This window comes from Mesoplodon mirus, assembly GCF_964341445.2.
Source record: "Mesoplodon mirus genome assembly, chromosome: 2".
NCBI classification, from domain to species: Eukaryota; Metazoa; Chordata; class Mammalia; order Artiodactyla; family Ziphiidae; genus Mesoplodon; species Mesoplodon mirus.
This window is the reverse complement of record NC_138977.1, coordinates 147,625,841-147,640,137: the sequence shown is the minus strand read 5'-3', so window position 1 is coordinate 147,640,137 and position 14,297 is coordinate 147,625,841. Positions and strand designations below refer to the sequence as shown.

The window sequence follows — 14,297 nt, the reverse complement described above, 5'->3', positions numbered from 1 at the left end:
CCTTGCATTGGCAGGTGGATTCTTAACCACTGCGCCACCAGGGAAGTCCTGCCATCTGAATTTTTAATAAATTGCCCACTGATTTTTTTTAACCCATCAATATTTAAAAACAACATGATTAAGTATGACACCACCTAGGCAATATTTATAAAATGTGATCATTTTCACCTCCTACAATTATAGGGTATCTATACTTGAATAGATATCTATATTTGAATAGAATCTAAACATTCTACCAAACTTATTCTTCACAAATTAAACAAAAGAATTAGCAAATGTTCAAATCAAGAATAATCTGATTAAAAGTTATTTTGTTGCCAAGAAATTGATGAACACAGAACCTGACATTGATATTTTAAGGTCCTAAGATAGAAAAGATATTATCTGTTTAAAAGTAGCATAAGAAACTCAGCAATATATTACCATTCTTTATAAGAAATTTCAAGGAGATTACTATCAAAATTCAATTTTAAAATGATTCTGTTAACGTATTAATGAAAGAATTTCAACTTATTTCCTCTAACTGGGTCAGAAACACTAGTAGGATATTAGATTCAAGTGTTGTAATATTTTATGATGGTTTTATTTTCAAAGCACTGTGTGCCAAGTTAAACCTTGGAAGGAAGTTGATGTACCATTTGATTCTATAATTTTTGACTTGGCCATGGACAAGCTGCTTACTGTAGATAGAATGGAAAGTTGATTGCCACATAAAAGGACTGTGTAACAGAGCTGTAGTTTCAACCCCCATCCCAGGTTCTCTATTCTCAACAAATATGATAGTTTGATTAATTTGTTTTTTTTACTTTTCTTAAACAGTCCATGATGAAATCCTTAAATATATATAACCCTTAAATATATATGGTTAACAGTACATTTATGTTCAAAATTCGGCACTGCTAATTAAAAATAAAGTAGAAGACACTACTTCAAAATGAAAACTACGAAGTTACTTAAGACTTTTTGTTTTAATAAATTATATACTTAAAATGTCAAATTATCAAAAATGATTGATTTATATGTTCAGGAGCCAATAAGCAATCATGTTAAAATTAATTGAAGTAAATATTACTTGAATTTTATTTTTATAGTGCATTTATATCAGTGCAATATAATATTTCTCATAACAGTATGCTGGTCTTCTCAAGTAAAAACTGAACTGTGGGGCTTCCCTGGTGATGCAGTGGTTGAGAGTCCACCTGCCGATGCAGGGGACATGGGTTCGTGCCCCGGTCCGGGAAGATCCCACATGCCGCGGAGCGGCTGGGCCTGTGAGCCATGGCCGCTGAGCCTGTGCGTCCGGAGCCTGTGCTTTGCAACGGGAGAGACCACAACAGTGAGAGACCCGCATACGGCAAAAACAAAAACAAACAAACAAACAAAAAAACTGAACTATGGTGAAGTAGTGAGAAGGAATTAAATTTGAAATATTATCGTACCTAATGCATATAGCAGCTCAAGGATTGTGTCACATTAAAGAATTTAAAAGTCCATTTTATGTTACATTGTGGCTTAATATTCATGAAATTATTCATTCAGGGTACCCTTTACATTTGATTGTTTAAGTTAGCTCTTGTTGTGTAATAAACTACCTAGTGGTTTTAAACAATGTATTTGGCTTCAAGTTTTGTGGCTGTAATTGGGGTTGACCTAGGTGGGCAATTTTATTCATCTTAGCTGATTCACCCTTGTGTGTGTCTGCTGCCAGCTGCCAGTCAGCTAAGGAAGGGGACACTGTAGGGAATTCTGAAATCTGGCTAGGCAAGTATTACAAGGTCTACTTCTCTGGTGACAATGTACCTTCATTAGGCCTAGATTTTGCTCCCTGGAAGTATCAGCTGTTTAGGCTCTTCTCTGTTCCATGAGGTCTCTCATTGGCCAGCAGGTTAGCCAGTTCACAGGGCACTGCTGTGTTTCCCCACAATCAGCAAGCAAACCTACCTTAAAGCACAAGCATTTTTAAGCCTTCACTTGTGTTACATTTGCTTATTGACCCACTGGTAAAGCAGGTAACATGGCCAATATAATTTCTCAGTGTGAGAAGTCATTACTGAAGGACATGGAAGTAGGGAGAGAAAGCTTTTTTTTTTTTTAAAGGAGAGGAAACTTTTGTAGACATTTTTACAATCTATAGTACTCCCTGTGGTTACAAATTTTGCACATTCTTTTCACATAAAAATTATCCTCAGTTTCCTAAAAGACAAAAAAAGGCTGATTTGCCTTTCCAGATGAAAGGAGACAAAAGAGACGTGACAACTAAGTTCAACACATGATCTGAACTGGGACCTGTACCGGCAAAAAATGCCCTAAAGGAAACTATTGAGACAACTGACTAAATTAGAATATAGACTGATTTATAGAACTTATAATAGTATTGTGTCAATATTAAATTTCCTGAATTTAATAATTGAGAAAAAGGATTATCCTCACTGCCATCCTAGGAGCTCCAAAAATCTCATAAAATTAATGGTATCAGCCATGAAGTCCAGGATTTCATGAGCTTTAATCATATATGGAGGCAGCTCCTTGAATACAGCTACTCTTGATCTAGAAACTAATGAACTAAAAAGATGTTTTCTGCTGCTGACTCACCCAACATGTAGTGTTGAGAGAGGGGTTACTTACACTGGACACTTCTTTTCCCATCAGAGCAGCTGCTCCGTAGCATTCTGAAATCCAGCTCTCTGGTGACAGAGAATATACCTTCATCATGCCTAGATTTTGCACCCTGGAAGTGTCTCCTCTGTCATTCTTTCTCTGATACCCTCTGGGAATTCCTCCCCCATTCAACGTTCTTTGAGTCTCTTGGCTCTGCCCTCCAATTTATTTACTCTTTTTCCCAAGACTTCCTTTATTTTTCTTAAGAAATGGTCCATGTTTGCACCTTAATAGTTCTGCCCATGTACTTTCTGTTTGTAGACAGTTGGGGGTCCAGAGGCCCCTTCACAGTTTAAGTAACTCGTACCCCTTTAGTCCAAGTTGCTGGTCCTTTTGCTAGTTTGAATTTCATTCAAATCAATGAATCAGTACTGCCTGTTCCTTTTTTAAAATTTTTATTTTATATTGGCGTATAGTTGGTTAACAATGTTGTGTTAGTTTCAGGTGTACAGCAAAGTGACTCAGATATACATATACATGTATTTTTCTTTTTCAAATTCTTTTCCCATTTAGGTTATTACAGAGTATTGAGCAGAGTTCCCTGTGCTATACAGTAGGTCCTTGTTGGTTATCTATTTTAAATACAGCAGTGTGTACATGTCAATCCCAAACTCCCAACTGTTCAGCAGTCCTTCAGTTTTAGGTGTCAAAAGTTTTTTTAATGTTACCTTTCCTCTGTGCTAAACCACTACAAAACTAAGTGTTTTAAAACAAAAACCATTAATCCCATCACAAACTGCTAACCTGTACCAGGGTTGGGCTCAGCTGAGTGATTCTCCTGCTCATCTCATCTGGACTCACTCCTGTGTCTTTAATCTATTAACCAGTTGGCTACTGTTTGGTTGGTTCAGTGGAGCCTCAGCTGGAATAGCTCATCTATTCTCTGCATGTTATCTCTTCTTGTAGCAGACTAACCCAGCCTTCTTTACATGGTGATGGAGTTCTGTCTCAGGATGGATTTTTCAGGATCAAATTTGGAGATGGACTGTGGGGTGCATGATGTTTATTTGTGACCAACATCTATAAAAAGAAACAAAAACAAGCATATTTAGGGAGAGAGAGAAGTCAAACTGTGAAATAGCTCCAGTGAATACTCACTCCAGCCCATCTGGGAGCTCTAGGTTGAGTAGTGACTGTCAGAAAGGCTTCACCTCCAGCAACGTGAATCTTTGAGGTAGACTCTGAGGGAACTGATAACTGTAGGTAGTCTGCTAACCGCACTCCCTGAAGCTGGAAAATGCATCCTCCCATAAAGGAGGATCTGAGAGATGCTTCTCCAAGTCCATTACATTTCCTGAAGCAACCAATAAACAAGCCCCACTATGTCAAATTTGCTAAAATCCCATTGGTCAAAGGAAATCATGTGGCAAAGTGATGCACTAACAAAGGATATGGGCACAAAGAAAGGATGGATTTGTGGCAAATTTTGCAATCTACCATATTATGATTCCAATATAGTGATGACTCTGCAAGTTGCAGCATAAGTAAAAAACAACAAACAAACAAGCATATATTTCTACTCTTCATGATGAAAATTAACTTTATTCTCCCCTCAACATCAATTTAAAAGAAGTCTAGAAATAAGGAACCCAGGTGAAAAAAGTAGAAGAGTAAACCTTAAAGAACAAAGAAACAACCAGGTTACTTGTAACACTGCTTTGGCAAAGCAGGAGAGTAATAGGATACTTTCTCACAGACTTTACAGAGCTCGGAATATGCCTCACTGATGTATAATTTAGATATTCAAATATTTTGGATTAGAAATTACAATTTCTTATGATGTTAAGACCATTTGGAGTTGACTATGACCTAATTGTTATTTTCTTGGTAAGGATTGACATTTTCAATTTGGCTTCGATTTAATTTTGTCTTTCCAACAAGAGAGCTTCTAAATTCTTGACAGAAGGCTCTGAAGACAGAAGCAGCTTAGACTCCCGTCTGTTTATGGAACTTTTTGAAAAATATATTCATGAGTTGGCAGAGACAGAGCCCACACAGCCTGGCATAGCTTATTATCATGTCATAGCACATGAAGAGAGCTCTAAGACATTAGGAATTCTTGAACATTAGTAGTGGTTTTCCCACAAGGTAGTTATATAAGCTGACAGTTTGGCAAAGGTAACACAGCTTGCTTATCCTTCCACTGATTGACTGAAATCTCATTACAAGCACAAAGTATTCTCACTTCCTCACTGTTAGATTTAAAGTTACAGGTTTTCACTTTATATAAAAAATATAAATAGTTTGACTTGATGATAACATGTTTTTCATTACACCTCACATCACAAAATTGTGTTCTTTGGTTTCTAGTTGTGAAAATATTGTGAAATGGGTGATTTTATTTCTTGGAACTATCAGCTATTCCAATGACCGTAATTTCACTTGTAAGCACATCCTGTAACTAACACAAATGACATTTTAACATTCATCAGTTTTTTAAGACAGTTACTCCAAATTGTCTACAACTTCATAGTGTAGTGACTGCAGATATTTTTGAGTGATTGTATTTGTGATTTTCACAGAAAATGAAACCATTGCATGAGAATGACTATGATGACTCTGATAGAGGAACTGGAATTTGAGTAGTAGTCAGTGTAGGGAAACTCCATTACAGGGTTTTGGTGACATATCCTCTTTCAGTTATTTGACTCAGAAGCATTTTAGACAGACCTAATACTCTTACAAATTGTCTCAGACATATGAACATATCCCAACACATTTATCCATCATGTTGTTTTTTTTTTATAAGTTCAAACTTTTTTTACAATGGCTTTGGACATACAAACCACAGACATACTGATCAAATCATTCCCAGAGTAGGTTGGGTAGTTTGGATAACAGAATCGTTTCAAATCAATGTCTTTTGGTTAGGATAAAGACTGATACAAAACATAATAGACCTGTGTACAAGATGGGAGAAGCAGTGCATATGATAGCAGATATAAAGTAGGTACACTTGGTGTATTGAAATAGTCTGTGTATTAACTGAAATGTAGAAGAAAATAAGGTGGAAACAGGAAAACTTTCTTTGCTTTCATTTTCCATTTAAATTATTCCTGTAGATCCTTTATTTCCTTAATCCTAAGTGAAAACATAAGAATTTCCTTAGGATTCTATCCAGGTAATATGGTGTCCACATATGCCACCCTGACTCTCCCATGGAATGCAACAATGAGATCTAGACAGAATGCATGGGGAAAGTATTTGAGGATTGAAAAGTAAACAGAAACTGCATGACCAGATTCAAAGTACCATTGAACCTACGTGATCTTATTTTTTATTTTCCTCTCTGATGCCTCTAGCCTCCTCACGTGAACTTAGCTGGAAACCTGGGTAGAATGTGATGGTGCAGACAGAGAGCTCCAGGAGAAGCTTTCTACTTCTGGCTTAAGGAGCATGAAACTCAACTTCTAAAGCTCAGAGTGAGTCGAGAAAACCCCTGTAACTCTTTTTTCTTCTACCTTTTTCTGTTTCCTCATGCCCCGGATCATAGACAGTGCCATGGCATTGGTAACTGCCCTGGCAGCAGAGAGAGAAGCAAAGTATTACCTTTAGGGTAACGATAATTCAGATAATTAGAGATTTCTCATCAGAAGTCATGGAGTTGCACAACATATTTAAAGTATTGAGAGAAAAGAACTGTCAATGCTAAATTCTATAGCCAGTGAAAATACATTCCCAGATGAAGAAAAACTAAGAAAATTCATAGCCAGCAAATAAGCTCTAAAATTGTTACTAAAGAAAGTTCTTCAGAAAGAAAGGAAATGATACCAGAAGGAAACCTAGAAGACTGGAATATCAGGAAGGAAGGATGAGCAACAGAAATGATAAATATGTAAGTCAATATTTGCAAATGTTTGGCAATTGCATAATATATATATACACACATATATATGTATGTTATTTATATACATACACACGCTTCAATTGCTAAACATGCTTTAAGAACTCTAGAGGAGAATATATTCATAGTATATATGTATAGTTTATATATGTGTGTGTGTATATATATATATGTATATAATTTCACTTGAAGTAGAAAAATGTTGATTTTAAATCGTCTGTATGCATTTTAAGTCCTAGGATAACAACTAAAAAAAATTATACAAAGAGATATACTCAAAATTACAAATGATAACTTAAGCTGGAACATAATCAAATAACCCAAAATAAAACAGAAAAGGGGAAACAAAGGAACAAAAAAGAAAGAACACCAATAACGAAAAATAGTAGTCCAGGGACTTCCCTGGCAGTCCAGTAGTTAAGATTGCATGCTTCCAACGCAGGGAGTGTGGTTTCAATCCCTGGTTGGGGAGCTAGGATCCCGCATAGCACGTGGTGCAGCCAAAAAAAAAAAAAAAAGTCCAAATCAATCAATAATTACATTTGTGTAAATTATTTTAAAACATCTATTAAAAGACATAGATTGTCAAAGCGTATTAAGAAAATATGACCCAACTATATGCCGTCTATAAGAAACTCACTTCAAAAATAATGATATAGATAGTTTAAGGTCAAAGAGATAGAAAAAATTATACTCTGCAAAAGCTAATCAAAGAAGGCTTGAGTAGCTATATTACTATCAGAAGTAAATCTCAAAGCAAAGAAAATTACCAGGGAAAAAAGAAGATATTATATATTGTTAAAAGGGTCTGTTCACCAAGGAGAAATAACAATCTTAAATGTTTATACACTAAAAATAGTACCTAAATTAGCCAAAGCAGAAACTGAAAGAACTGAAAGTACCCTGGAAGCCCATCCATTCTTAATTGCATCTGCCACCTCTCTCTCTTGCAGTGTCACATCGTGTTTTAAAATTTCACTTTCTACTGGATCATTCCCATTGTTATCCACATATGCTATATTATCCCCATCTCAATTAAAACAATATTTTCTTGACCTCACATCACTGTAGAAACTATGGGTTCTTTTTTTCTTTTACACTAAAAACCTGGAAATAGTTGTCTGTGTTCCCTGTCTTCACTTGCACTCCTCTAATTGCATATTGAATGCACTTTAATCAGGCTAATATACCCATAATTCCACAAAAAAAGGCTGTTCTCAAGGTCATCAGAGCCTTTACATTGCCTAATCCAATATTCACGCTTTCTTCCTCATCTTCCTGAACTTTTGGCAGCACTTGACAGTGCTGATCATTCCCTCCTTAAAATATTTTCTAACTCCATCCTCCAACCTCACTGGCTGTTTCTTTTTCCCCTTTTCTGTATTTTCTCCATTCTATTTCCAAGATTTTGGATCATCTTGAATATCATTATTCTGAATTTTTTTAAGGTAGACTGTCTATTTCCTCTTCATTTGTTAGGTCTGGTGGGTTTTTATCTTGCTCCTTCATCTGCTGTGTGTTTCTCTGTCTTCTCATTTTGCTTATCTTACTGTGTTTGGGGTCTCCTTTTTGCAGGCTGCAGGTTCGTACTTCCCGTTGTTTTTGGTGTCTGCCCCCAGTGACTAAGGTTGGTTCAGTGGGTTGTGTAGGCTTCTTGGTGGAGGGGACTAGTGCCTGTGTTCTGGTGGATGAGGCTGGATCTTGTCTTTCTGATGGGCAGGTCCACGTCTGGTGGTGTGTTTTGGGGTATCTGTGGCCTCATTATGATTTTAAGCAGCCTCTCTGCTAATGGGTGGGGTTGTGTTCCTGTCTTGCTAGTTGTTTGGCATAGGGTGTCCAGCACTTTAGCTTGCTGGTCGTTGAGTGGAGCTGGGTGTTGGTGTTGAGATGGAGATCTCTGGGAGATTTTCACCGTTTGATATTACATGGAGCTGGGAGGTCTCTGGTGGACCAGTGTCCTGAACTTGGCCCTCCCACCTCAGAGGCACAGCCCTGACGCCTGGCTGAAGCACCAAGAGCCTGCCGCAGGCCCAGCACAGGCAGAGATGAAGGGAGGGCACCGGCCCTTTTTCCCCTTTTCTGGATCCACCTCAGATAACTGACCTGTGAACAGGGCAAGACTCCACCCCCCAATAGCTGCTTTTTCTAAAATTGGTCAGTTTGCTGCATCTTCTAATTGCTTAAGCTAAAAACAAACAACAACAAAAAATGCACAGTTCCATCCTGGATGCCTCTATTTCATCTTTCACATGAAATTCTTTAGCAAATCTAGTTTGAAATGCATTCTGAATCAGATAACTTTTGAATAACTCCACTGTTCAGCCTGTGTTCATGGCACCATCACGTTTACTTAGATTTTTGCATTGGCCTCCAAAAAGTCTCCCTCTTTTTATCCTTGTTTCCATATCCACCCACTGTGTTTCCACATTACCCTGAGCATGATCTTTCCAAAACTGAAGTTAGGTCGTGTCATATCTCTGTGGTTCTACTGTCACAATGAAAGCCAGAGAACTTTCATATCAAACAAGGCTCTACATAATCTTACCCTCCTGATAAACTATCCTCAGTTCCTTCTCCTTGCTCACTCACCTATACCAGTCCAGCCACATTGGTCACATTCTTCTTTCAATGCACAGAAAATGTTCCTGCTTCAGGTCCTTTGTAAATGCTCCTCTTTCATCCTCCTGTTCTGTTCCTCAGTTATAGCTATGACTTTTACTAGCAACCCTATTGTAAATACTGCATCTCTCATCACTTTATGACCCTTAACCTTAACCTGTTTAGTTTTTCCTCATTCTTAGTACTTTCTACCACTGCCATATTATGTATTTATTTGTGTTTTATTTCCTGTTTTCCTCCGAAAATAATTAAGCGTTATAAAAACAGGGATTTTTCCATTTTAAAAAATTTCTAATTGAGATATAATTGACATAATGTTATATTAGTCTCAGGTGTACAACATAATGATTCATTATTTGTATAAGTTATGAAATGATCAGCACAGTCTAGCTACATTCATTACCATACATAGTTACAATTGTTTTCTTCATTGTGATGAGAACTTTTAAGATCTACTCTCATAGCAACTTTCAAATACACAATATGCTATTGTTAACTATAGTCACATGCTGTACATTACATCCTCATGACTTATTTATTTATAGCCAGAAGTTTATACCTTTTGACTACCTCCCATTTTTTATCAGCAGTGTTCCTGTCAGTGAAGGTAAAGACTGGCATATAATAGTTGTTCAATAAATATTTGACAAATGAATAGTAGAATGTAAAGGTGACCATTGTGCCTGACAGAGAATGATGATCAGGAAGAAGAGTGGATGACATAAGAAAGGAAAGCAAGAACAGTGTGCAGTCACTCCATGGCTTGAAGAAGAGAAGTTGCAGTACCTGCGTTAGCATGGTAAGTGATCACTGTGTCTGCTGTGGGAAGAATGGATTTTTAGGGGGAAAAGATTCAAGAAAAGTTAGGAGCCTAGTGAATAATGTAGCTAAGAGAGAATTTTGGCCTAGACATGCATATTAGTAATGCATTCCAGCATCTGCAACAGAGTGGGTAGTGGTAGTGTGATGCACTTAAAACTGGGATGTTTTCAAGCATCCAGGAAGGCAGTTTAACATGAATATCTAAAGATCAGTGCTGAAGGTATGTCTGTGGGAAGGCACAGCATGGTAAGTAAAAACAAGGGACCAGATGAGATTATTTAGATAAGTATAGATGAGTCCATGAGGCACTCCAGCAAATACATTTAGGTATTTGAACAAGGCCCAGAGAACAACAGCAAAAAAATGAAAAAGAGAAGCCAGTAGCATAAGAGGTTAAGCCAATAGTATAAAGGTATAAGCTAGGAGAGAGTGGTAAGCCAAAAGAAGCCAATAGTAGTATAAAATGTTTCAAAATGGAAAAAAATAGTTAATGATGCCAAGTGTTCCAGAGAGAGAGTATATAGCTTAAGGATATATAGGCAGCTATTAGATAAGTAACCTGTCATTTCATAATGTCCATAGAATTCATTCATTCAATAACAGCAACAAGGACATGATCAAAACAGTGTTATTACACTTTGGAGTGGCACTAAATTTTATCAAAGACAGTTACAGAGCTAATATTCTAGTGGTGGTCACAGACATTAAGTAATTAATAGCAAATAAATCACTTTAAAACTATATTTTTCAAAGATGCCATTCTACAATCATTTTCCCTGGTAATTTTCATTCAAGTAGTTGATTCTACAGATATATTTGTACATACAAAAAATAATATATGCAGGGTTATTTATTGCACTATTGCTGACAGCACCATTATATCTGATGGCAAAATAACGTTGAAACAAGATGCTCATCCATTTATTGCTGGGTAAATAAGTAATGTCAGTCAAGTTTCTGTGTAACTGAAATGTGAATGAGGAATGGGTATATGCACTGGTATGAATTGACCACTAAGAATACAGACATAAATATATGAAATAGATATAAATATAAGAAAGTAAATTACTAAATATTGTTAATACGGTAATGCCATTAGTGTAAAAAAAGCAGAAAAACAGAACATATGTGTTGTTTTGAATATGCATACAGTATTTTCAGAATTTTCTTCAAGACGCTATTTTTTTTTTTTTTTTTACCTGCGTTTAGATTCAGGACTACTTATTTGGGGCCCAAGGATGGAAACTAAACTTTTACAGTGTATTGTTTTGAGAATTTTAAGTTTGGAAACAAGAAATATATTACTATTATATTACTATACAAAATAAACATTTAAAAAATATACTTTTGAGAAGGGGTGCAGAGTGCTTGGCTTTCACTTATTTTTGTTGTTGTTGATTTTGTTTTCATTTGTTTTATCAGTGTTCTAAAACACTGGTGACAATACGTGTCAGGACACCCTTGTGGGAGGTGGAAGAGAACCCCTTGTCATGAATCCTTCTAATTACATCCTTTTCCCCTGCCTCATCATTACAGATTATTTATAGTGAATCTCTGGTCACTGATATTGATGCAAGTGCATCATACCCTTAGGAGAAACAACAATTGCAATAGATAGGCTCAGAAACATCTTTAGAATAAAATACAAATCATTTCATAAAGAGAGGTCGGTATCAGTAATTGTTTCATAAATTGTATATTCTGGAGATCATTACTTTTGTATTGAACTCTATCCATGGGCAACATAAGTATTAGATTTTATTTCTCCTGTGAGTAATGTAATACCTAACATCACTCAGTTCTTATTAAATATGAAGATAATAAATTCAAAAGTATTTAGTGAAGTACAAACCTAGTAGCAATGCACATTTAGCAAATCTTAAATGTCATTGGCACAATTCAGTAAAACATGTATTTATTTATTTATTTTTTGCGGTACGGTACACGGGTCTCTCACTGTCGTGGCCTCTCCCATTGTGGATCACAGGCTCCGGATGTGCAGGCTCAGCGGCCATGGGTCACGGGCCCAGCCACTCCGGGGCATGTGGGATCCTCCCGGACCAGGGCACGAACCTGTGTCCCCTGCATCGGCAGGTGGACTCTCAACCACTGCGCCACCAGGGAAGCCCCCAAAACATGTCTTATATTTAAAGCACGTAATTTTCTACATGAGTTTCAGATTTTCTCTTTGATATATTGGGATTAATAGTTGATCAACTGTCTTCACAGAGTGATTGTGAGAAACATAAGATTAAGTTTTGAACTGCTGGGTGTAGAAGTGGTCAGTTAGGACAAGGAGCCAAACTGAAAATGAGAATCAAGCCTTTATTCCTTTACTGAAACAGAGTAGGCAGGAAGCCAAAAAGAGAGGCAGGAATGTTCTGTTTTTCCCCTGGACTGGTATTGGGAAGTGTCAGTCTGATGACACATAGCACAAGTGGGGGTAATACTCTCACTGCTGAGAAGACTTGAATAAAAGACTCCTGGGCTTCCCTGATGGTGCAGTGGTTGAGAGTCCGCCTGCCGATGCCGGGGACACGGGTTCGTGCCCCGGTCCGGGAAGATCCCATATGAGCCCGTGAACCATGGCCGCTGAGCCTGTGCATCTGGAGCCTGTGCTCCGCAGACTCCTGACATTTTGTGGACCCAGGGAGCTTGGGGGTGGGAGAGAGGGAAGGGCTAGGAGTAGAAAAGTACTGAGTTAGAGTGGAGAAGTATCTTAGTCAATGCTCCCCTACCTCAAAAGGATGTCTAAGCAGGAGCTCCTGAACAGTGCTTCAGCCTAAACTTCCATCCCCTCCACCAGGAGGCCTCTAAATGAAGGCACCTGGGCTAAGAAAAGAAACAGGCTTCAGAGCATGGCTGGACAGGGAGGGACTTAGACGAGGCCAGTGGATCTGGGTTTACATCTCTCTCCAGAAAACTGTAATGCCTTAGATGTGCACTCAGTCTGGTGCACAGAGGGCTACTTTCCCCTTTGAGACTGGTCAGGTGAAGCCTTGTGATGGCCTACAGTCAGAACTGAAAGTTCACACATAGGATCTGGGCCTGGAGCCAGACTTTTTAATATATTCCCTGACAGTCCAGTGGTTAAGATTCCATGCTTCCACTGCAGCGGACGCGGGTTTGATCCCTGGTCAGGGAACTAAGATACTGCATGCCCTGTGGAGCAGCCAAAAAAAAAAAAAAAAAGTTATGTAAACATGTTTCTAAAACTATAAATCATTATTTATGTTTAAGTCATACATATTATTAATGCAAATAAAAGCATGAGTATACAAGCAATATTTCCTTATACAGAGAAAATGATTCTATATAATATTTAAATTTAAGAAAAATGTCATGTTACTTTACCCTTGCTTTAACCTCCTGTTATAGATGACTATTGGGAAGATTTTAATATTAACCAGAAAAGAAATTGTTAATATGATAATGTAAAATAATTTGAGAAGTAATAATTATGCTGATTAAAATGTGAAGGAAACTTTTCTTTGTTGGGAACAATGGGTATTGGATTATGAAAGTATGATTTAATGTCCAAATATCCTATTAAATTTAAAGTGACTCCATGCACATAATGATATTGTATGAATGTATTACCATTTAAAATATTTCTAATAGAATTTGGTTTTATCTTTGATTTTATCTTTCATTTATTATGGATTTCTGAGTCTAGTTGGAGAAAGTATTTGACATCCTTATACAGCAACAGATGCACTATTTGCATAAGTAGGATGTTATATGTGCGCTTGTATTTTTGGCTGCGTCTAGATTTATGACACCAAATTATGTTTTATGCATATGGAAGAAAACCTGATGATGTAATGGATGTCAATATAAAGAAAAGTTAATTTAGTTCCTTTTACAAATAGTAAATGTTTTTACAGTACTCTGGTATAATTTTGGATATATGAATTAATTGCTTCATTCATGGATCTATACATTTTACATAGAAAATTTTTGAAGTAAAAAAATATCTTTCATATTTAGAAATCAGCTTCTTTATTTCTAATTATATTCAATTTTAATAATATATTTGAACTCTTTAGTAACTATGTATTAGCTTTCATTAAGATTATGGATATTATCTGCCAATTCCATAATTATATATCAGTTTAAATAATTTAAATTAAGCATAATGACATATTTAATAATTTTTGGAATGTATAATAATTATGTATTTTGGGTATTAAAATACTTTCAGAGGAAAAAAAGTTGAAAAACAAGTTTCTTGTTTAAAATATGATACTGAGCCATTTATCTTTTGATGATTCACTTCATTTAGTTCTGATACATCAATTAGAAGCATGTAGCATTGTGAAATAAGCACTAGCTTATTTAGCTCAGTTATTCT

At 36.6% G+C, this 14,297-nt stretch overlaps 1 long non-coding RNA gene across 1 annotated transcript in view; it reads left to right on the top strand.

Annotated features, from left to right (window-relative positions):
* The window catches only part of LOC309798621, a 48,272-nt gene that overhangs the window by 22,304 nt on the left and 11,671 nt on the right, over window positions 1-14,297 (top strand). The window contains exons 2-3 of the long non-coding RNA XR_014293217.1: window positions 5,961-6,080; window positions 9,812-9,920. This is a non-coding gene — a long non-coding RNA (uncharacterized lncRNA). The remainder of the gene's footprint in view (window positions 1-5,960; window positions 6,081-9,811; window positions 9,921-14,297) is intronic.